Source organism: Trichosurus vulpecula, chromosome 9, assembly GCF_011100635.1.
Source record: "Trichosurus vulpecula isolate mTriVul1 chromosome 9, mTriVul1.pri, whole genome shotgun sequence".
NCBI classification, from domain to species: Eukaryota; Metazoa; Chordata; class Mammalia; order Diprotodontia; family Phalangeridae; genus Trichosurus; species Trichosurus vulpecula.
Genome location: NC_050581.1, coordinates 77,713,886 through 77,726,063, shown reverse-complemented (window position 1 = coordinate 77,726,063; position 12,178 = coordinate 77,713,886).

The following is a 12,178-nucleotide window of genomic DNA, read 5'->3' as shown; positions in this document are numbered from 1 at the left end:
AGGGGTTGGCCACTTGTTGAGAAGACCCAGAGCCTAGCAATGACTGAGCACCCACACTGTGGACAGGTTGGGAACCCCTTTCACACCTCTCCTGCTAAACTATTAGGCCACCCTAGTCATCCTTGATGCCAGGTCAGATCAGATGATTTTTAGCATTCTATTTGTTCCACAATTTTTATTTTATCATATGTATCATGTATGCTAATGATTGACTTGCCTTCTAGGCTATGATATCAGGAGACAGTATTTCCTGGAAATCCCAGAGGGGCTAGAAGGGAATATTATAGACCAGGCTTCTGAAGGACATGCAGAATGTCCCTTTACTATCAGTAAATAGAAATCTCTAGTCCATTTGGAACTGAAGGATCCCAAGATATTTTCCAGCTTTCATATTATATTGGGAAATTACAAGAGTTGGTACCTAAGCCTTCACTTGGAAATCAGAACAGACTTTAGTTTAAAATGAAATCTATTGCAAAACACAAACATGGGCATGTTGGACATGCAGTCACTCATCTCACAAACCTTTACTGACAGGGTTTGTGATGAGCTATTGTGAAGGAGAAAACAGATGAATAGAACACAGTCCCTGTCCTGAGAAGTTCTTAGTCTGGTAGAGCAGACATAAGTTATCTCATTGGATCCTCATAACAACCTAGGTGCTCCCCTCATCTCACAGATGAGAAGATTGAGGTTGAGAGAGGTCAAGTGACTTGCCCAGGGTCACACAGCTAGTAAGTGTCTGAGGCGGGATTCAACCTCAGACTCCAGCTTCAACACCAGCCACCCAGCTGGCTCAAGGATATAAGACATAATTCCATATAAGATATGACGACAAGAGGAGAGATGCAAAGTGATCAGGGTTTGCGGAGGAGGGAAAGATTATTTCCAGCTAGGAAGATGTGAGAAGACCTCATTGAGAAATATTCTGTCCTATTCCACAAACTTGAAGGACTATTGCAACAATCTGCTAGCACACAGAAAGCTGCCAACACAGGTTCTTTTGATCTGCTTTACTAAGGAAAGCAACTGTTAAAGGGTTAACAAGCTTACTTTAATCCAACATACAAATATCATTCACTCAGCTCAGGGGGAAAAACCAGCACCCTGAGCTTCAGAGCAAATACAAACAAATTACAAATATACATTTATAAACAGACCAAATACAATTCGTGGTTATCAAGGAACCATTAACATCTGAGTTCAGCTGGGAGCTTGACAAGGACTGGCCCAGAGTCACACGCTGCTCCTGCTGTGGCTCGGAGCTCCAAAAGAGAAAGCCAACCTCTGGGTTTATATATCTTGTTCAGGGTCAAAGGTGAGTCACACATGCGACTCACCCACGTAACCTAAAAGCATCACAAAAAAACAACTTAAACCCACGTGGTCTAAAAGCCTCTGATGTCACAAACATGTCACTCAAACCTACGTAAACCAGGCTTTCCCTTGAGGCAAGGAGGTCATCAAGGACTCCTAATTTAATCAAGGAAATAAAAGCCAAACTCTTTAAGGGCACTTGGTTGAATAAGTGCTAAGAGCCCATCTTGATTGCTAATACAAGGACTATGTACTAAGCATTGGATACAAAGACAAAAACCAGTTCCTGCCCTATAGGAATTTACATTTAACTGGAGGGAGGGAGATGAACTATGGTTAGAACAGCAAGGAGGCAAGAAGTGTCCCTTGAAAGGAAAGAAGTTCTTCCAGAAGAAAATGAAGGAAAAAGAATTAATTCAAGAGGAATTCGAACTTATGTTAGGAGGTTGGAGGGTAGAAGGTGACACTGAAGAAAAGGAAGGAGGACTGATGAATCTTGGACATCATGCACTAGGTCTGAGCTTCTCCAGAAGTAGCTTCTCCAGCTCCAAAGAATAATGAGGAGCCATCAGGAGACAAGACCATGGCTTAGTCTCAGAAGAAGAGATTCATCACAATTATTGACTCCCTGCCAAGAGGTGCCGAGGTGGTCATACTTAAGTCAACTGATAGGAGTAGTCAGGAGGTATGCCCACTTCTTATGGTGTCTATCTGGAACATTATGAAAAGCCTCCTGAAGCATCGTCAGACTAGATTGGATGATTCATTCATGTGAAAACCTAGAAAACATTGTTAGGGATTAACGGAATCCCAGATTAAGAATTTAAGACCTTACATGAACAGCTGGTGCTTTAATTACTGCTGGATTGAAGGTAAGGGTTTCAAAAGAAAGTGGGAGGGATTGGGAAGTACACAGGTGGTTAATAAAGATGGTGCCACAGGCAGAATAACTTTGGAACCAAAATATTTATTGTATACTTTTAACAACCCTACACATAAGAGATTTATACTTTTATTTTGTCCTTTGTATGTGGAAATGTTTATGTTTGTTAGAGTTTGTCAATTTCAGAATAACAAATGAAAATTTTGAAACAGAAAAAAAAAATTAGAGGATGTCAGAGAACAAGATTTGGATTTTGGGACCATGACTTTAGATACTGTTATGAGAGGTTTTTGGTTAGTGATAGAGTGCATAAGATGAGAGCCAGTAGGAATATTTTTTCCTAGAGACTTGCAGATATGGTCAAGAGTACTTTTTTTTTTAAATCAGATTTTTTATTTTTCGTTTACAACACTTAGTTCTACATGTTCTTGAGTTTCAAATTTTCTTCCTTTCCCTCCCCTCCCCTTTCTCCCCCAAGACAGCATGCAGTCTGATATAGACTCTATATAAACCTTCTCATTAAACCTATTTACACAATAGTCAAGTTGTAAAGAAGAATTATGACCAATAGAATGAATCATGAGAGAGAAGAAACAAAACCAAAAAAGAAGAGGAAAAAAAAGAGAGTAAATAGTTTGCCTCAATCTGCATTCAGACTCCACAGTTCCTTCCCTGGATATAGCTAGCCCTCTCCATCGTGAGTCCTTTGGAGCTGTCTTTGAGCCTTGTATTGCTGAGGAGAGCCAAGTCCATCAAAGTCATCACAGAGTCAATATGTCTGTGGTTGTGTACATTGTTCCCCTGGTTCTGCTTCTCTCACTCAGCATCATGTCATGTAGGTCTTTCCAGGTTATTATGAAGTCTGTATCTTTCCCATTCCTTTTTTTAAATTTTATTTATTTATTTATTTTTTTGCCAAGGCAATTGGGGTTAAGTGACTTGCCCAAGGTCACACAGCTAGTACATGGGTCAAGTGTCTGAGACTGGATTTGAACTCAGGTCCTCCTGACTCCAGGGCCAGTGCTCTACTCACTGTGCCACCTAGCTGCCCCTCTTTCCCATTTCTTATAGCACAATAGCATTCCATCACATTCATACACCACAACTTGTTCAGCCATTCCCCAATTGATGGGCATCCCCTTGATTTCCAGTTCTTTGCTACCACAAAGAGTTGCTATAAATATTTTTGTACACACAGATCCCTTTCCTACTTGTGTGATGTCTTTGGAATATAGCCCTAGGAGTGGTATTGCTGGGTCAAAGGGTATGCACATTTTTGTAGCCCTTTGGGCATAGTTCCAAATTGCTCTCCAAAACGGCTGGATCTGTTCACGATCAAGACTACTTCAAACCAGAAATGGAGGGAGAGGAAGAAAATGTAGAGCGTGGCTGGTATGACACAGGAAGAAGACACAATGGAGAGGACCAGTAATTCACATATAACACCTTTTCACTCTAACTGCCACATCTCTCTTCAGGGTCTAGCTGGAGCAGTAAGGAAGTGATGTGATGCAAACGTTATGAGAAAGTTATGAGAGTGAGAGGGATGCAGGGACTTGCTGCACCTGGCTGCCAGTTCTCCTCCCTCTGTGATGGGTTAGCTGTGGACCAGACCAGGCCAGAGGCTCCTGCTGGTTACTAGACAGCAGAGACAGGGAAGTACTAACCTTCCTGGAGTCTACATTTCATGTCTTGAGTAAGTCAGGACCCCAACTCTAGAGTTTTTACATATTTACCTAATGATCAGTCTTAGGGGAAGTGTGAGTCAAACATCCTATGGGAGCTGTATTGTTAAACAATATATCCTACAACTCCAGGGTCCAAATCAATCTTATGTCCAGGGGATTTCCCAGGTCTTGGAGAGCAGTGAACTTAACAGTCACTTGGTAAATGTTCATTATTATGCAGTCCCCTTCTTATTAAGTACTCTTCACTTACTTATTGATTCTATGCCAAGAATAAATACACTTTATGGAGCATTCCAACTTGTGCATCTCAAGTGGGGAGCCAGCTCCATTATGCCAGGGTCATATGACTAGTACCCTTTGAAATGCAGAACATTCAAAAGGAGGCAGGGTCTCAGAACTCATTTTGATTGAGTAGATCCATGAAACCACCTACCCTTACACAATGAGTGGCCCTGCTGTGTAGCAAGCAGGAGAGTTGAGGGATCGAAGGTCTTGGATTCTCTGGTAACTGTAGTACTCAATATTTCTTCAGGACGCTTGTAAACTGCCAGCTTGAGTGTGGGATTTCCCCAGTGAATAAGCTATTAGTGCCACGGGAATGGTTAAACAGCAAAAGATATTCAAGAAGAGGGCTATTAATAATACTGAAACCCTCAGACAGCTATACACAAATTCATGGGATATAGAGAATCAAGCTATTTGTTGTTCGTCTTTCGTTTTAGAAGAGGACCAATGACATCATGGTGATGTCTTAATTCATGTGTGAACTGGTTTTAAGTGAGGCAGAGTTGCACAAAGTCATCAGCCTCACTCTCTCTTCCAGAATCATCAGAGCCCAGAGTCAAGATGACTGGAGGTTGCCCCAGGATGCAGTGGATGACCTTGACATCTTCAATGACTGACCAAGTTCCAAGCTTTCCACAACACCTGCTTTAGCTGCCTTCATGGCTGTTGGAACAAATTGCTCTCATACGCCCAAAGCTATTTGAGATTTTAATGGAAGAAGGTCATTTGACCTCATTGATATGATTTGGCAGAATGTGATTTATGACTAGACTCATAAGTGCCATAGAATAGCTTTGGATATTGAGAAAATACACTATTGTGAGGAAATTCAAGAGCTGCAATGGGGAAATCTGGCTGATTTTGGTATTTGGATATTCAGAAAACATACTTATGTGCGGGTGTCCAAGGACTAGATTGGGGAAACCTGGCAACCACTGAGTAGTAAAGATAAGGGTTTTCACTTTGAAGAAAACAGAGGAAGTAAATGAGAAGGCCTGGAAAGAGATCCTATTATATTGTATCAAAGGGAAACTCCAACTGTCTGGTCATGTGCTGGTGTTCCCTCTCTGATAAAAGTTAAAAATGAAATCTCTGCTTCCTCAAAATTCCGACATCCCCAGATTTGGAGGACATCTGCCTTAATGAAAATTTCATCCTTCCAAAAATGGAGGAAATGATAAATGAGACTTGGTTCTAACCAGTAATTACTAGAGGAGCTAAGTGCTAAATTAGAAATGATGGGAAGCTTGGCTTGAAGTGACTGTGGCATGTCAGAATTTGTGATAGATGCAGAAAGAAAAGTTGGCCATAGTTTGATATGTACCCAAGATTTTTGGAGAGTGGATTTCAGAGTGATTTAAAATTCTATAGGGGAAATTGGCTTACAAGGTTTAAGATGCTCTCTAGTACGAAACTGATGACACAAACACTTCTGTCAAGGGAGAAAATGGGAAGCTGTCTAAAGAGATTGATGTGAATGCTTAGGGAATGCATCGAACAACTTAGCAAGAGCAGACAATTGATGATTAATATAAAAGAGTTTCATGGGGCTCTAAGGATGATGTCAGGAATGCAAAAGCCCAGAATGAGCTGAGACTAGCCATGAATGAATGGGAATGATAACAAGAAGGGCTTTGGGAACTTTGCTGGGACAAAATGAGAGATATGACCGTTTTTTTTTAAATGGTAGATAGGAGGAGGATCATAAAGAGAAGGCAGAACCACTCAATTTTCATTGCTTCTGGAATAAAAAGTCAACAGGGAATTGAAACAAAGTAAATAAGAACACTCAGATTACTTCAGTGAGTTTAAGAGGTCAGAACAAAATACATCACACAGTACTGAATGTGACTACTGAGCCACCGTGGCTGATCTTTGAGAAATCATAGAAAACAGATTTCTGTGAGATTACAGACCAGTATATGTTCAAAGGGGAAGAATGGCAAAAATCTAAAGGGATTTTTTTTTTTGGTGAACACTTAGAAAGGGAAATGGTGATAAATAAGAATCAGGGTGAGTTCATAAAGAATAAATCATGCCAAATTAATCTCATTTCCTTTTTTGTTGACAGGGTTGCTAGGCCGGTTGATCAGGGAAATGCCACATATAAAGAATACCTGAATTTCAGTAAAGCATTCAACCAAGTTTCTTATGATATCTCTGTGGACAAAATGGAGATGTGGACCAAGGGAAAGTATAGTTAGGTAAGGTTCAAAATTGGTTGGATAGTTAGACAAAAATAGGAGTTATGGATGGATTGTTGTTGACTAGGTGGAAGAAGTCTTCTGAGTTATTCCTTGGGCTTCTCATTAGCTCTGTTGTTTTCAACATATTAATGGCTTGAAGGAAGGTATAGATGGCATGTATATCATACTTTATTATTTGATAAATCCCTCTCAGAGGGATAGCTAATACATTGGAGAGTAGAAATTATATTTCAAAAATAACTCAACAGATTAAAATGATGTGCGATTATAATAAAATGAAGTTCAATGGGGAGAAAGATTTAAGTTTGGGTTCAAAAAAACAACTGTCAAGAAGAGGATGAAGGAATAATATGAAAAAGGTCTAGGGGATGTAGTGAATGTCTGGCTTGGTAAAGAGTCAACAATGTGACGTGGCAGTCAAAAAATTAATAGCAATCTTAAGTTACATTAATAGAGACATGATGTTCAGAGCAAAGGAAGTGATAGTGTGTTATTATATGTTATTATGCTACCAGGATAACATACAAGTGGAGTATTGTTCTTACCTTCAGGGCACCACACTTAAGAAGGGACATTGGCAAATTCAAGCATGTCTAATGGAGGACAGCTAAGAATCCAAGAACTTCAGAGTTGGAAGGGACCTGTAAGATCCTTTAACCCACCAGGTACCTGTAAAAATCCTCTCTGCAACATCTCATGTGAGTAGTAATATAGACTCCACTTGACGATTTCCATTTAAGGAGATTCCATTCGATTTTTGGACAACTCTTATTAGGAAGCTTTTTTCTTTTATTGGTCTTCTTCCCCGCCCCACCTCACCTCCTCTTTGGACTAGATTTATTATTTTTCCCTTGGAATGAGGGGTTGGAAGGAGGGTTAGGGTTATGTTTGCAAGGTCAGTTGGGGCATTTCTATTTTTTTCCCTCACAAGTATCAATATTTCTTTTTCACAACTTTATTAGTAGTCTGACCATAGTGTTTTTACATCTTTTCATTGTTGAGGTAGGGATGTTAATGCCCAGTAATTATGAATGTCCTCTTTTGGTCTGTCTCAAAGAAAAGCAGGGATTTATCTTAACCAGAATGAATTAAGAAAGCTTTTCCTAGGTCCAGTAGTAATTATGAGGCCTTGATCTCTTTCTCCTCCCTGCCCCCTACCCCTACCCCAAAACAGGCTGGGGAGAACAGGGGATTTTTTTATAGGGCTTGGCTGCTAAAATTAGTGACCATAGGAGAGATCTTATCATTTTCAGGCATTCCCAGCCCCTGCAGCTTTTGCAGCCCAAGATTGCTGAGATTCAGAGGAAGTCATAGAGATGTGGGCATGAAGAGATGAAAGGATGGGAGGAAAATGTGACTTCTCCAGAGCAAGTTATCTTCATCCTTTTCAATTCTACAATTTATGGCTTAATAGTTCTGTATGTGGAATTAAAGATATCAAAAGAACTGAGGTAACCATTTATTTAATGAATCTGGTTGAATTAAAATAAACAAGAGAATATATTGAAAAAATGAATAAAATAAAATGTGGTACCTAGAACTGATCACAATATGCCAGATTTGGTCTGAGCAGATACAGTATGATTATCACCTCCCTCATTTTGGATGCAAGGCAACTTAAGATTCTGTCAACTTTTTTGACATAACACATTGACTTCAATTGTGTTTACCATTTACTGAATCCTACAGATGTTTTCCCCATAAGAACTCACGTCTACTTGTGTTTCTTTCCCTCATCTTGTATGTTTAAGTTGACTTTTTGAACTCCAGTGTAGGATTTTATACATCTCTATTAAATTTTATCTTATTAGAATCTAGTTCTAGCCTGTCAAGATCTTTTTGGACCATGATATGTGTCTATATTTTCATCTAAGTCATGAAAAAATGTTAAACAGCACAAGACTAGGGATAGGGACTAACTCTATCAAAGAAGGAAATGAGATTAGTATGACCTCTTCTTGATGAACCCTGCTGGTCCTTTGGGATCAACACTTCCATTTTTTAATGTTTCCAAATAATTCCTTTAATAACAAGTTCTAGATTTCCTCCCCTCTCCCACCCAGGAATTGAAGTCAATCTCACTGGTCTATGATTTGAAAATCCCAGCCTCCCTTTTTTGATAATTGGGACATTTATCCTGGGATACCCTGGCTAGAGACCTCCTTCTATGTTGATACGGAAGAAAGAGAAGGAGTTGGCCTTGGAGTTAGGAAGACCTGGGTTCCAGTCCTACCTCTGAAATACACTGGTAATGTGAGCATGAACAAGTCACCGAACTTCTTAAGACCCCAGGAAGCACTAAGATTATAGGTTATTCTCTAGTTGCCAATCTATGTTAGTGGATAGTAGGAGTTTCTTACACTATTACGACCTCAGGTGTAGAACTATAGCGCTTCAAAGTTTGAAAAGTGCTTTCTAGACGTTTGTAGGCTCATTTGAGCCATACAACAGCCAGAGGAAGTCTATGAGACAGATACTGTTATTCTCATTTTTGTGTATGAGGGAACAGACTCAGAGTTCAGTCACTTGCCCATGGTCACATAGTAGGTATCCAAGGGGGAATTTGAAACCAGGTCTTTTGTGATTCCCAGTCCAACACCATGCCACACCCTTAGAGGCTGGTCATTCAACCATTTTCAAATCAATCTAATTGAACTGTCATTTAGCGCACATCTCCCCATCTTGTCCATGAGGATAGCCTTAACTGAATTTAGTTGAATGCTTTCCTTAAATTCTTTGTCTATGGCATTCCCCTGATCCACATAACCCTTTCAAAGAAGGAAATGAGATTAGTTTGGCATGATCTCTTCTTAGTGAAGCCATGCTGGCCCTTAAGGATCAACACTTTAATTTTTAAATGCTTCGTAATCTTCCCTTTAACAAAAAGTTCTAGATTTTTTCCCCCTGGGAACTAAGTCAATCTCACTGGTCTATGATTTGAAAATTCTGCCCTCCTTTTCTTTGATATTTGGATCATTTACTGGTTTCTAGTCTAACAATGAAACACTGATGGAGGTTGGAGCACTGCACCAGCAACTTCCTTTCCCTCAGGGGCCCTTTTGCTTTGGACTCAGGATTCGGTCCGGATCAGGTTCGGTCAGGTCCCCACCTTTAATGAGAGGGAGCCAGGCTCCTTTTTCTCACATGATTCAGTTCATTCAATCACCACCCTGGTACCCCAGAGACAATTATTTAAAGCTTGGGTTTAGGCTCACATGGATTAAAAATGCAGAATGCAACATATTTTTTTGGACAAGGTCAATGTGGGAATTTGCTTTGCTTGACTATGCATATTTATTTCTAGGGATTTCGCTCTCTTTCCCTCTCCAGTTGGGTGGAGGGATGTGCATCTATTGGGAACTGATTTTGTAGGATTTGCAAGGTGACTCAGGTCTGTTTTCTCCAAAACTCTATAAAAACGAGACCTCAGACTCCTGCTCCACCCCCAGTATTCCTCCATCTCCAACAGGCCCATGCTGGGAAGTGGGCCCAACTCTAATCCATGGTAATGGGAGTGATATTCTCTGGCTTGTCCCCCCTCCCCGCCCCCCCACCCCCAACTCTGCCTGCCTGCTTTCACCATCCATTCCCCTATTCCCGTGTAGCCATTTGCCTCTCTCTCTCTCTCTCTCTCTCTCTCTCTCTCTCTCTCTCTCACCCTCTGTCTCTCTCCCACTTTTCAGGGCTTGTCTCTGTATTTTCTGTGCTTGCCCTCATGCCCTTCGTGGTTATTAAAGTATGATCATTGCTCTGTTTCCTGCTGCCATTCGTAGTCTTTCCTGGTGAGAACCCAAAGAACCAGCGTGCTTGCCCCCATTTCAAAGTTTCATAAATTATCAATTCACCATCTGGTGCTTATATGTTAAGTCTTGGTAGTAATTCACTGTAGTACCTTTCAGGATGATGTCTTTTCTCTGCTTATCTCCTTTAATAAAGACTATTTTTCCTTTTTCTTTTTTTTTTGTATCTGAGATCATGCTTTTTCTAATTCAGCTTAAGCCAAACAGATTTTGCTCCAGCCCTTTAACTCTGACTGAATCTTTATATTTCTTAAAAACAATATTTAGTTGGATTCTGCTTTCAAATCCATTCTGCTATCTTCTTCCTTTTGGTGCGGATAAACTAACTTTCTCTCTCTCTCTCTCTCTCTCTCTCTCTCTCTCTCTCTCTCTCTCTCTCTCTCCTCTTTGACCAGATTATATGAAAGGGAATTTCAAGTGATGCCTGCTCCCTCCACCCCTTCCACCTAACTTGGATCGTCGTCTAGTGCATGCAGACGAGAAATAACAATTTATTAAAAGCTTACTATTTGCCAGTCACTGTGCTTAGTACTGGGAATACAAAAACAAAAAGAAAGAGTCTCTGCTTTCCAGGAGTTTCCATTATAATGGGGGAAGCCTACACAAAAAATGAAGCTAAAAAGTCGGAGGGTGGGAAAGGGGAAATCCAGAATGTGACCTGGTGAGAAATGAAGACCTGATTATGTGAGATAGCAAATCTTTCCTTTTCTCCCTGCTTTCTTTCCCAGTTTATTTTCCCTTCCTTTTCTTTAAAAATAATAAAAAACACAACGCAAACACTCCCTAGCTTTGTTTTGTTTAACTTCCTTTATGACCATGGACTTAGGAAGGGAACATTTATTTATTTTTGCCCTATTGGAATACAAATATTTCATCCTTGTATAGCCCCTTCCAGTTGCTCAAACACACTTACATTTTTATGTTTCTTTTGAACTCCTGCATGAACATTTCAATGTTTCTAATCAGCTCTGGACATTCATCAAGAGTTCTTGAAAGTCTTTAATTTCATTAAACATATACCACCCCCCCCCCCAAAAAGGATCATACTTAGTTTTGCTGGGTAAATTATTCTTGGTTGTGAGCCTATCTCTTTAGCTTTTTGAAATACTGTATTCCAAGGTATCCTTTCATTTAGAGTAGATCCTGACTGTGGCTCTTTGGTGCTCGAGTACTTTGTCTATTTAATGCAGTATTTTTCTTTGACCTGGGAGCTCTGGATTTTGGTGATGATATTCTTGGGAGTTCTCATTTAAGGATTTCTTTCAGGAGATCCTGGTGGATCTCTATTCTCTGTTCCTTCTGGCTCTTAATAGGTCTGAACAGTCTTCATTCATGATTTCTTCAAATATATTATCTAGGCTTCCCCCCCTCCTCACCTTTTTTTGTCATGGCTTTCAGATAGTCTGTTGATTCCAATTTTTTTCTCTTCCATTTTTCAGTTTGGTGGTTTTTATATGAGCTCCTCCTCCTCCTCTTCTTCATTTTAGTATTTCTTGTTGTCTTGAGGGGTCATTAACTCCTGTTTGGTCTATTCCAATGTTCAGGGAGTCTATTATTTGGGTAAGGTTTTACACTTCTTGTATTAAGCTATTAATTCTTTTAAGTCTTTCTTCTAATACTGTCATTTATTTTGAATTTTTAAACTCATGCTTCATTTCCTACAGAATTCTAGTTGACTTTTTGTCCAAGCTATGTTTTTGTTTGAGGTCTTGCTCGTAGCTCTTTTTGTGTTATTCCCTTTCTTCTGGTTTTGCAGCCAGAGCATCCTTATCTTCATAATATTTTTTATGGTGCTTTTTTGCTTATTCATTCTCCCAATCTTACTTCCTAAACTGGGATTTTGCATTAGGGTCAGGTTCTGTGCACTTTTGAGGGGAACGTTAGGGTCCTGATCTCTATTATCTGGAGTGCTGACATTGCTTTCCCTGGGTTTGGGTGCTATGTTCTTCAAGGATTTCAGGGGTTCAGGAGTTCAGGGAAGTGCAAACTCTCAGTGTT